Genomic DNA, 12,436 nt, shown 5'->3' with positions numbered 1-12,436 from the left:
CTTCCAATGGGGATCGCACCACATGTGGAAGGCTGTGACACTTGGGGCACAGTCTTTGCTTCCATTTACACAAAAACACATGGTGCTCCGTCTATGGCGATAATACCAGATGTGCTAAGACAGATTCAAAATGAATATGGTGCAGAACCTGCTTTAACTCTGGGTATGAAATTACTGAAAGATTTCAGGCAGGTCTCGGCTATATTATTAGCCAACATAAAAGGAGAAGCAGCATCTGTGGCGATCCGCCAGAAATTGAAAGAAACAGATATAGCAGACCAACAAATTGAACTTGCCAGAATCATAGAAAAATCCTATGAAGAACTAGGTAGAGATAGTTTGGGTGGGAAACCAGTAAAACCCCAACTAACTGAAAATCCTGAAAAGATATTTAATAAAAATAATCTAAACACTCCAAAAAAGAGCTGGGATGGAAATAAACAATCCACTCCCAAAGAAAAAAGATTCTAGTCCAGAGGTAGGTATCCTCAGCAGAGAGAAAGATCTCCGGACCAAGGACACAAGTCTCCCCAGAGGGAGCCCTCTGAGAAAAGATACAACCTTAGAAATAGGGATAATCTAAAAAAACCTGATAGATATCAAGACATTGATACACGTCCCTCTCGATCTTTTCAGACTTCCTCGCAGAAATCGGAAAGAAGAGGACGGTCAGAACACAGGGAAGAGCACGTCAAGTCCAAAGACAAGGAACCTGCTCATCAAAGTAAAAAATTACAATTTCCAAGAAAGAAGGTAGCCAGCATTAAAATAATCAAACATGCCGAGGATACTGAGGACACAACTGAAAAACGGAGAGTGGGCCCAGCCAATGCTAGACAGCGCAGCAGAAGTGACCATAGCTCGCAGGATCCTGATGAATCTTCTGGAGACAGTGGACACGAATGAATACATTCAAGTGGAAACTGCAGATACCAGAGTTAGCAAACCTCATAAAATATACGAGATAACTTTACGTATAGAGGGAGATAAGACTAGGAAAGTAAGGGGTCTATTTTGGGATAATCTTTCCAAAGGCTATGACATCCTTTTAGCTGAGAAAGACTGGCCACCGGAGTTTGTCAGGGAGTGCCCTCATGGCAAAGAAATGATTATGCCTGCCTTCTCAAATCATATTCCAATTCATAAAAAATATACATATGCAAGAAAATGGGCAGTACCCCAAGCTCCTGCATTATATAAAAATCATGTAGGATGGGATGAGGACTCTCCTCCTCACAAAATCCAGTTAAAATGTCAACCAACTGCACAAAGGCAGTACCCAATTAAGCAAGAAGCAAAAAAGAAAGTCGGGAGATCTTAGATCAACTTGAATACCAGGGGGTGATTGAAACATGCACCTCACAAATGAACAATCCTTTGTTTCCTGTCTCCAAACCAGACGATTCATATCGTCTAGTTTTGGACTACAGACACCTTAACTCGTGTTGCAAGACATTTGCAGTACAAAACTCACACAGTGCAGCACTAATGAATAACATCGTGCGCAAAAAATACAAAACAACAATAGACATCTCTAATGGATTCTTTTGTCAAAACATAGCACCTGAAAGCAGGTACTTGACCGCTTTCTCAATAATGGGGTCACATAAAAAATTTTGTCGACTCCCACAGGGATTCAAGAATAGCCCAGGATTATTCTCAGCAAGAGTAACAGAGTTACTACAAATGTATGATGATGAGGCATTATCTTATGTCGATGACATCTATCTCACAGATGATGACTTGGATACTCACTTGAAAAGAGTGAACACCATAATACTTGGGTTCACAGCAGAGGGTTACAGATTCAACTTTAAAAAGTGACGAATTGCCCATCTATCTGTCCTGTTTTTAGGATATGAATTATCAAGTGAAGGCAAAAGCCTAGCAGACAATTTCTTAGAGAAGTGTGCTGTACTCCAAGCACCAAAAACGCTGAAGAACTTACAATTAATACTAGGTTTCCTGAATTTCGGAAGAACTTACATTCTAAATTACGCAGAGAGGGTTAAACCTCTCTATGAATTAATAAAACCTGATTTCAAACCAATCAATTGGACTCAAAAACACACAGAAATTTTGAGATCATTGCAAGCAGACATGTTAGCTAAAACAAAATTGCAAACTCGCGATAACACACGCAACCTTGTAATCCGAGTCATCCCAGGAAGATGCGGATTCACGTACCTGACCTCTAATTAGGGAGAAAAGGTACCAATAGCTTACAAATCACACTTGTATACACAAGCTGAGAAAATATTCAGTATTACAGAAAACATTGTAAACACGGTTCAAACTGCTGTAGCAAAAGAAAGAGCCCAAGCACAAGGCAAAAGGATAACTGTTTTAACAGCAGAATCAGCCTTTGAGGCATTAACATGTCCACGTAATTTAACTACCGTGGCATTAGATCCAAAATGGATACAATGGGAAAATTCTCTTGCTGCAGAAGACGTAAAATACTACTTTGACCCGGAAATGAAAAAACTAAAAAATTTAACATATGAAAAAGAATATCCTCTGCCAATCGAAATTCTGCCCATACAACTTTACGCCTGTGTAATATATACAGACGAATCTGCTCAACCCTTAGTTTGGGGAAAACAAGCTTACAATGCTACGTGCTCGGTTGTTAAAAACCGGTGGCGCGGAGGTAAATTGAGACCACTGGTAACTATGTCTCAATCCGTAAAAGACAATTCAGGTCAACGAACTGATTTAGTAGCTTTAAAAATGGCGCTCGATATTGCCGATCGTGAATTCCCCACACTAATAGTGTGCGATTTGCATTACTGCGTCAAGTCTTACAACAATGACTTGCAGAACTGGGTTCAAAATGGTTACAAAGATGACACAGGTGCCACAATAAAGCATAAAAAGCTTTGGGAACAGGTAGTTCTTTTGCAGAAAGAACTACAAAAGACTCACGTGATACATACACTGAGTCATCAGCGTGATGGCGTTCACGCTGCAGGGAATTCATTGGCTGACACAGCCACAGCGGAAGCAACTAAACCGGCTTCCGTAGCCACAAAAAAGCGTTCAGAAAAATACATAGACGGGGAAACCATGCTGGCGGTAAAAACGTCTTCAAAAGGCGACGGTGCAGCATTACCCGTGAACTATCCACTCAATTATACATACATAATCGATGCAAACTCCGTTCCTTTTGCTCGAATCCCTGGAGTGGGGGATAGAGTAATTCCAAACACGAACAGGAGAATCTTCTTAATACAAGAAGCACATATGGGATTAGGTCTAAGGCATCAGATGATCAAAGAATCTCTGACAGAATTACAATCAGAATACTGGTGGCCGGGAATGAGCTTGCATAATCACAAATTTGCAATAAACTGTCAAAACTGCAACAGAGATCGCAGTGGCGAACCGGCCGAGGTAGTGCCAGAACACCTAATAGACAGCATAAGGCAATCTATACGCAAAATCAAACAGGAAAAATGCGTCCCAATGTATATTATTTAAGACTAGATTCACTTAAAATGTAGACCCCAGCGCTCGGCTGACGCCAGAACTGTTATAAAAGATTTGCGAGTCTATATCGGCACATACGCAATTGGCATGCTACATTCTGACCAGGGTCCTGCTTTTAGCTCTCGAACTTATAAGGAGGCCATGACCAGCATGGGCATTGCATTGCGGTACTCTTGTCCCTTCCATCCTGAGGGAAATGGGATTGTGGAATGAAAAAACCGAGACATAAAGCAATCTATAACGGCGAGGGTATTAGGTTCAGGTGATGGGTGGGTCCAACATTTAACAAGTGTCCAACGTAGTCTTAATAATCTGCCAAGAAATTCTCTAAAAGGTTTCAGCCCGTACGAACTATTGTTCGGTACTAGAATGCATATTCAGGACTTAGATAGTCAGACTTCAGTGGTAGAAGAAAAATGCTTTGATATCAAAGATCGTTTGGCTATTTTACAGGACTTAAATGAAACAAGAAAAGACCTGAGCAACATAAAGCTAAAACAGCAGCCAACAGCCACTGAAGAGAAACCACCTGTCCCAGCAAGGCCTGTCTGGATTCCAAAGATTGGGGATCTAGTCAGAGAGAAAATAGCGGTGAAGAAGGAATTTGGGCCTTCTTACAGAAAAGCAGTACCTGTCCTAGCTGTCAGCGGAACAAGATGAGTAGTACTACCGCCCCTTGCTGGTAAAAAGGAGAACCGAGTTGTATTCATCGACCTGGTAAAACCACAATCATGTGGCCAATAATAAGTAGTAGGCCCAGTGGACTCCCAAGATGTAGCAGAGCACCAAAACTTACTACAATACAAGAGGTTCAAACTGAGAGACTAATCACATTTGATAAACCTACAGTGAATAAAAAAGGACTATGCAACAATGCCATGGAACTTGTGCCTCTTGAAACCCAAATTGCAACAGTTCATCAAGAAACACCTGTCTACAACGATGTAGCCTCAGACTATGCTAATGAAACAAAAGATGCAAAAGCAAAAAAAAATCCTGAAGCGATTCCAACAATTGACAGAACTGCATCTGGCTACTTCATCAATTTCAATGACTTTTCTGAGGATCCAAGCGAGCCTGAAGAACAGCCAACAACAAAAACTTTTAAAGACAAAGTAACAGAACTCTTTCATCAACTCAAAGAAACCTATCTGATTTCTCCATGGATTGAATTTTGGATTGTGTTAGGTGTACTTTTCCTCCTGCTTTGGCTCATCATGGTTCTTTGTTTGGGAAATTTTATTGAAGGAAAATACAGTACAATGGACACAGCAAGTCAGAACATCAACTTGGTCCTAAAGCCCACAAGTCATCTCACATCGAGAAAAGGGAACTATCATCCGTGAATGTCACAGCCAATCCAATACCCGGTGGGGTAGCTTGGGACAAAACAGATTACGAAATCTATGGCCCAGTCGAGCTCTTGAAGTATCCACACCAGTTTAAGGTTTCATTAAGTGACTTTGTAAAACCGAGCACATTCTCTGATGATTGGGACTTTGAAAGTAATAACGATATGATGTCAGTTTTAGTTATGTCAGCAAAATTTAAAGAACATGATTATTTGCAAGGTTCATCGAATTATGAAGAAATGTACTGCTACAACCACTTTGCACATCATTATTTGCATAAATCTGCTCAACCTAGAAATGTTTTTAATTATAATCATTGGGAACATTGTGCAACTCCACCAAAAGGCAGTTCGAAAACATTTTACGAGAAATTCCCATACTTCTCAGGGTTTAACACAAGTGATGCAGAAACGTTTTATTTTAAAATGTTAAATAAGACAGGAATAAAAACAATGCTGACAAACACTAAATTAATCTATTCAGAAGCATTTTATGAAAAAATGACCACATTTGGTTTTGATTTCTGGAAAAACAACATTGAAACAAAAACTATCTGGGGTACCAAAGATTGGTAGGTCCAAGGTCTAGAAGCATTATTTAGAGCCTGCATGATCCCAGAACAAAATATATTCTTGAATGACACAATTCAACAGACAACCTGTCTTGGCCTAGCCAAAATTAAAGACTTAAACAAACCGTCTATTCCAAAGCCAACACCTGACAGTAAAAGCACTACAGATGTTGAGATAGACGTATCCCATATTTTTAACCAAAACAGAACACATCCTGATTGGAAAAAATGGTTGATCTGGCCCACAGACACAAATAGCTGTCAAGATAGATTCCTGAACAAATTACAGGGGTTCAAATTGACCAGGCCAGACCCTAGATACTCCCAGAGACAACATCCAGGGATAGTTACAACATACAGTGTAGGAAAACTCTGCCTCGAATGGCTACACACATCCACACTGGCAGAAATTAAGCAACACTTGACTTTACTTAAAGAGGGTGCTGACTTGCGTGATTTCATAATGGGACCACGCAAACAGCGTCAAAAACGTTTCATAGCGGCCGGTGTATACGCAGCATACAACGAAGCTTGGAAAATAATGCAAATTGAAACAGCAGAAAAAATACGAGAAATTGATCGTATCAATTTGGAAAAATCACTTTCTGTTGTGGACAATGGGTTAATGACTCTGTCTTCCAGAATATATTCACTGGACAGTATTGTATCATCTGCTACTGATATAATAGAGCAGGACTTACTAATGTTACAACACGGTCAGTCCCAATTGCGTTCTATTGTACAGCTTGGCTGGACGTTGCAAAATCTGCGTTCAGGCTACGTGCCCTGGCGTTTAATCAACACAACGTCATTATTCTCTATCTTTAACCTTACTGATACACAAATCAGCTTGGCACAGAAAGGAGCAGAGTATACAATTCTGAGCATTGAAAAACTTGAGAGATTACCATTGACAATGTCAGAAAGACCTGTCATTGAATGGATAATACAAGGAATAATAACAATTCCGATAACAACTTTCCAATTTAAATTCTGTCAAGAGTATATACCAGCAGGCCAGTATGAAAGGTTGGGTAAAGGGTACATTAAGTCATCATGGAAATTACCTTACACACACACATGTTATAGTGCAAAGGAACAGAATGTATTTCTTAGTGGTAACAATTGTAAACGATCACTAAGTGGTATACTTCTTTGTCAAGGTATTAACTTGCATGGGGCCTGTGAGGGGACTTCAAATAACCTTTCATGTCACCAGCATGGCACACCTGCAACTCGAATAGAGCCATTCTTTAGACGGCTTTCTAACGGGAGCTATATTCTAATAGTGGACCACAGATGTTGTGGCATGGTGCCAGGAAAAGCTTATCTCGTGAGCGTTAGTTCCATGGTCACTTGCTGTATGCAAGTATTGTATCCAAACAGCACTCCAGACACGGAGGCGAAGATTTGGCCCTTTTTGAATATCTCTTCTATTCGAATTGATACTTTAAGCAGAATGAAGTCTGTTCTTTTACAGACAACTGTGCCCTTGATGTCATCAAAAGAAACGTATGATCTGCAAGTTACAAGGACAACGGCAGAGATACATTCCCTTTTATCATCAAATTGCCCAGTGCATTTCGTAGAAATGCTAAGCCAAATCCTAAATATGTCTGATACCAGTGGTATCCCACATATATTTAAGACAATTTTTTCGGGACTGTTAACACCCTTCCAAATAGTTCTGGGCATTTTTCTTAATTTTATCCATTCTGTCTTTGGCGGCCTACCACTTCTGTTGGGACTCGTAGCAGGCATTTTATTTTTGATACTTCTGCTTCGATATGGCAAGCCAAGTCGCAGACAAGACTCCAGCAACAATGGAAGAAACGATCCTAGCTATACGCTATCGGGACCGCATAACTAAAGTCCTTGGATTAGCCCGGCTAAGAGATCTGAATATGACCTGGTTTCTTTCATTCAGACCCATCTGGCAGAATTACATCTTACCTGTGCCTCGATGTATGCTAAGCGGAGAAGAATGCGTGTTGGACGTCTGTCTTACACTACCATCAGCAGTACCATTGGATACAGATACTTTGCTAAGTCCTGTAACGTCTCATGCATCGTGTTGTCCCCAGCGGCTACCCATTCTGATGACGGTATTCGTTGAGACTTCACCACTGCGATTAAAGGGTAGTGAAGTACGAGATGAGAGCAACATCACCCAGGTACGACCTTCTGTGAGCATTGCTGATCCTGACATCGATGATAGCAATCATTCTCACGACTGTACAGTTGCGGCATTTTCGAACTTAATCGAACTTTCACCTGAAGCCGTAGACAACTTTTTTGCGAGTCTGTCTGAAATGATGTTTTCCCCCGAACAAAAAGAATAACTTTTTAAGCAAACTAGTACACAGCGTTCCCTGAACTCTGAATTCGGCCTTCGGCTTTGATAAACAAAAGCTACTGAATATATATTTGGAACTATATTTTTCTCTCTCCCCCTGAAAGCGAATTTTTTTTTCCCAATTCCAAAATATTTACCTTTTTCTGGCACATGTACTCTGCTTAAAGTAGAACTATTCTTAGAGAACAGAGCTTCTATTTTTAGGAACTCTAGAGACAATATATTACCTCAGCCTCTAGCACATTTACAGCGACTGTATTTATATGTGATGGAATGGTCTCGACCTTCTTTTCTGTATTAAGAGCCATTTCATGTGTAAATTTCGCAAATCATTCATGCCGATATATATATATGCATCCTTTTTAATGAATGATTACACTGCTTGAATAGCGTACAGTACCTATAATCAATGTTCGTGTATATCTAGGCACCATTTCAATTGCTAACAAATGTATTTTGGGGTGGGTTGAAATACACATGCACTTTTATATGTTTACTATTGCTTAGTTTTAGTAATGATGGACATTAGATCGTGGAGTGGGTATTGTGTTTTTATCCAGGAGCCTAAATCGATATTCCTATTTTATGCCCTTGTCCGGTTATAATCAATAATATCCATACAACGGCATAATAATCATATCCATATTCAATCGTAGCACATGCTGTCACATTAAGCAAGGCTACTTCCCCGGCCCCCTAGAAAGCACAACGAGTTCTCTAAACAAATCCAAACCTTCAGCAACCTGGGAAATCCCCCTTACTTTGTTTTGATTTCATCCTAGAACTCCTGTAAAGCACTGTAAGAACGGCCAGTTCTTAGTGACATCTTTATTGACGTCTTATGTCCAGCCTTACGTCAAACCCGGCACCTTACAGGTATAAATATACCAACGTTGCCTTAAGCAAACACACGGTGGTGACTTTGGAGCGGAGCAGCTATCTACTTGCCCGAGAGCCCCGCTGATGCGAGAGCCCACGGACGCTGCCCCTCCCTTTTGACGCACTGAGAGAGACGCTGTCTTTTCTCCTGCCGAGAAATCCAGCTCCAGTGTTTCCAGATACCTTCTCCGGTTACTGGGATATCGAGTCCTGAGAGAGAGATATCAGACCTCCTGCTTTCTAATACCCAGTTACGAAGCTGACTAAACCCTTAAAGAGAATTCTTGAGTCAGATTCTTGGCAAAACGAACTTAACTTAATCTGCTAATTACTTACTCCTTCCCACGTATTAGGCTTAGGTCAGGTACACAGGGGTAGGCGTATTTAGAAGCACCAGTTGAGTACGTTAGTCAATGTATATATGTATATATATTCTACCTATTTTAAAGTATCTTATGGCTAAGAAACCATATCAATGCTTTTACAGTATTATTTTATAATCCTCCTTTTACTGTACGCACTTTACTTTACTATGAGTATTGCAATCGTGGCAATTCATTTCTCTTGTATGAGGAAGAAGACTGCTCAATAAATTACACCTTTTATTGAAAACGCCCGTCTCTCTTTTCTCTGCACTCTGGTGAAACTAAGTATGCACATTTGACTGAGTGTAATAGCTGTCTATTGTTTTCACACGACTCTAGAGATACACTCTTATTCTGAGAGAGCAAAGTTGTCATGTTATATGGTTGTCAGAAGCTAATCCCTTCTTGTCTATCCAGGGAGGTTAAACTCCTCCTCGTTTATTCGAGAAAGTTTCTAGTGACCTCTGAGCTAGCTGGCAAAAACTTAAGTCTAATATAGTCAGTAGAGACCTAGGTAACCCCAGTCCTACGTCTACACTGCTGAATATATTATTCCAATGCGCAGAGCCTATTGGGAATATAGGAACTACACTACAGGATCAGCCAATGACACTTGCCCACCTAAGGTTCTTGCCCCTGTCACGGACTTAATAGTCCCAGAACTAGCACAAATCTGCAACACCATGTTCACATCTGGAACTTACCCCACCTCATGGAAAAAAAACATTCTAAAAAAACCCACATTTGGATTCAGAGGATCCCAAGAACTATAGGCCTATAGCTAGCCTACCTTTTCCGGCCAAAGTGGCTGAAAATGTGATGAACCAACAACTTTCCAAATACATTGAAGACCACCACTTGTTAGATTACACTCAGTTTGGGTTTCGAACAGCATATGGCACAGAAACAGCTCTAATTAAAGCCTCAGTAGATATAAGAACTATTAAGGACCAGGGAGGCGCGGCTGTGCTCATATTGTTAGATCTGTCAGCTGCTTTTGAGACGGTCGATCACACCACCTTAATCGACCGTGTCTCTGCAATGGGTATCCAAGACAGGGCAAAAGAACTACTGTCATCCTTTCTTTCCAACCGGACCTAGGCTGTGACCCTGGGCTCTTTCCACTCTGCCCCATTGACGCTACCGTGTGGAGTTCCACAAGGCTCATCCCTAAGTCCGACACTTTTTAACATCTATGTGTCGGACCTAGCCAGACTCATGAAGGCTCATGGGATGGGCCTTACATCCTATGTGGATGACACCCAGTTGGTGCTCGCAGTGAACAACAATGGAGAGAAGGTAGAAGCCAGCTTCCAAGAGGGCATGCTGGCCATCAGCAACTGGATGGCCAGCAACTGCCTAAAATTGAACTCCGATAAAACGGAGGTCATTATCTTCGGTAAGCTATCCCCTTCATGGTCCAGTTCCTGGTGGCCCCCTTCATTAGGTGCCCCACCTAACCCAGTACCCAAGGCCAGGAACCTAGGCATCATGTTCGATGATAGCTTGAGTTTAGTACCTCACGTCAATATGGTGGTCTCCGCAGCATTCCACAAACATCGATTGATCAAAAAAAATTCCATATCTCCCCGTGAATGCAGGTAAAACTCTGGTCAGCACACTGGTGATGTCATCCTTGGATTACTGAAACAGGTTGTTCGCTAATGCACAAAGCAGGGTTATTCAAAAACAACAAACCGTCCAAAATGCGGCTGCCAGAATGCTGTCAAGGACCCCCAAATTTAAACCTATCTCCCACGTGATTAAAAGGTACCACTGGCTAGCAGTAAGGAACCGTATAAAATTGAAGGCACTATGCATCGCCTATAAAGCCTTGCGTAAAATAGGCCCCCAGTTCCTAATCACTCAGTTATCTACATACCTTCCTTTGCTCCTCTACTGCATGTCAGTTAACTGTACCACGCACAAAAACTGTGTCCTGGGGCAAAAGGCATTTTGTCGTAACAGCAGCGAGACTGTGGAACGCCCTCCCGCTGGAGATCAGAACCTGTCAGTCATTATTACTCTCCCGTAGGATGATAAAGACGTGGCTGTTCAACCAATAATCCTGTCCAACGTTTCTGCTTACCGTCCGCAGCGCCGAGACGCCCTAGGGCATTTGTGCGCTTTATAAATGTCATAAATAAATAAAATAAATGTACTAAGCACACAATCACCCTCCAAACCCCTGAAGGAGCTTATATCTAGTCTTTTTGGGTAGTTTTGCTGTTTTAATTAAAGCTGGTAGAATTATTTCAGATTCCTGCACCATTCTGGTTAAAACAAATCATCAAATACCCTGCTCCCATCCAAAACCCTTGTAAACGTGTCCATAGGGCTGCTTGATAATACCGCTGCATGTGAAGGAGAGCTAATACCCCTGCTTTTTCTCTATTTGTAAAACACTCAATTTCAATCCAGATGCTTTTTTTTTCCAAAGAAAAGCTCCTTATTGATGCATCAAGCGCCTAAAGAAACCTAATAGGGAATTTAATTGGTATATTGGAAAAAAAGACATTTTAATAATGGTATAGGACCGACATTTTAATCATGGCAACTCGCCCAATTAGTCAAGGGAAGCAGAGGCCATCTTTCCAGAAGCCATTTAATTTTGCTAAGTGTTGGCCCCTAAATCAAATGATATAAATGAGTGAAATTATTTGTAACATATATTCTGAGATACCTTATAGGAGTTTGCATCCTTGCTTGGGGCTGCAGTTGAACAGGGAGATCTATAGCAGCTGCATTAAAAAGTGGAACCTCTGTTTTGCTTTGATTGATCTTATAACCCCCTATTCTTGTAAACTCCTCTATCCTCTGCATTACTTCTTGTATATTGAACTCATCTGGCTGCAGATAAAGAATAATGTCATCTGCAAAAAGCTTGAGACTAGCCATACCCTCTATTGGGTCCCTGATATCACTTTTTCATACTTTTCTTTCAGAGGTTCAATAAAAAAAGTAAACAAAATTGGGTAAAAGGGAAACCCATGACTTGTGCCTCTATGAATTAAAACGGTGCCTACCATTTTAGCATTTATCATTACTTTGTCATGTGCACCCTGATATAAATGTATTAGCATTGAGGTGAATTGTGAGGGAAATCCACATTTTTTCAGCCTATAAAATAAAGCATCCCAGTTTACAAGATCAAATACTTTTTCAGCATCAATTATCCTTATTAACGCTTTTATCTGGTTAGTTGTAAAATAATCTGTTGCCTGTGTTAAAAACTGGGTGTTAGCTGACGAGATGACCTGCAACAAAATGGCACTGATCTTTATGGATTAATGAATGCACAGCAGGCATCATTTGAGTTGTCCAGGCTTTCATCAACATTTTTAAATTTGTTTAAAAGGCTGATAGGTCTGAATTAATTCACATTTTCTGGCTGTTTATCTTTCTTAGGAAAACTCACAAA

The sequence above is a fragment of the Lissotriton helveticus genome, chromosome 6 (assembly GCF_964261635.1).
Source record: "Lissotriton helveticus chromosome 6, aLisHel1.1, whole genome shotgun sequence".
Lineage (NCBI taxonomy): Eukaryota > Metazoa > Chordata > Amphibia > Caudata > Salamandridae > Lissotriton > Lissotriton helveticus.
The sequence above is the reverse complement of the archived record's forward strand: the minus strand, read 5'-3'. Positions refer to the sequence as shown.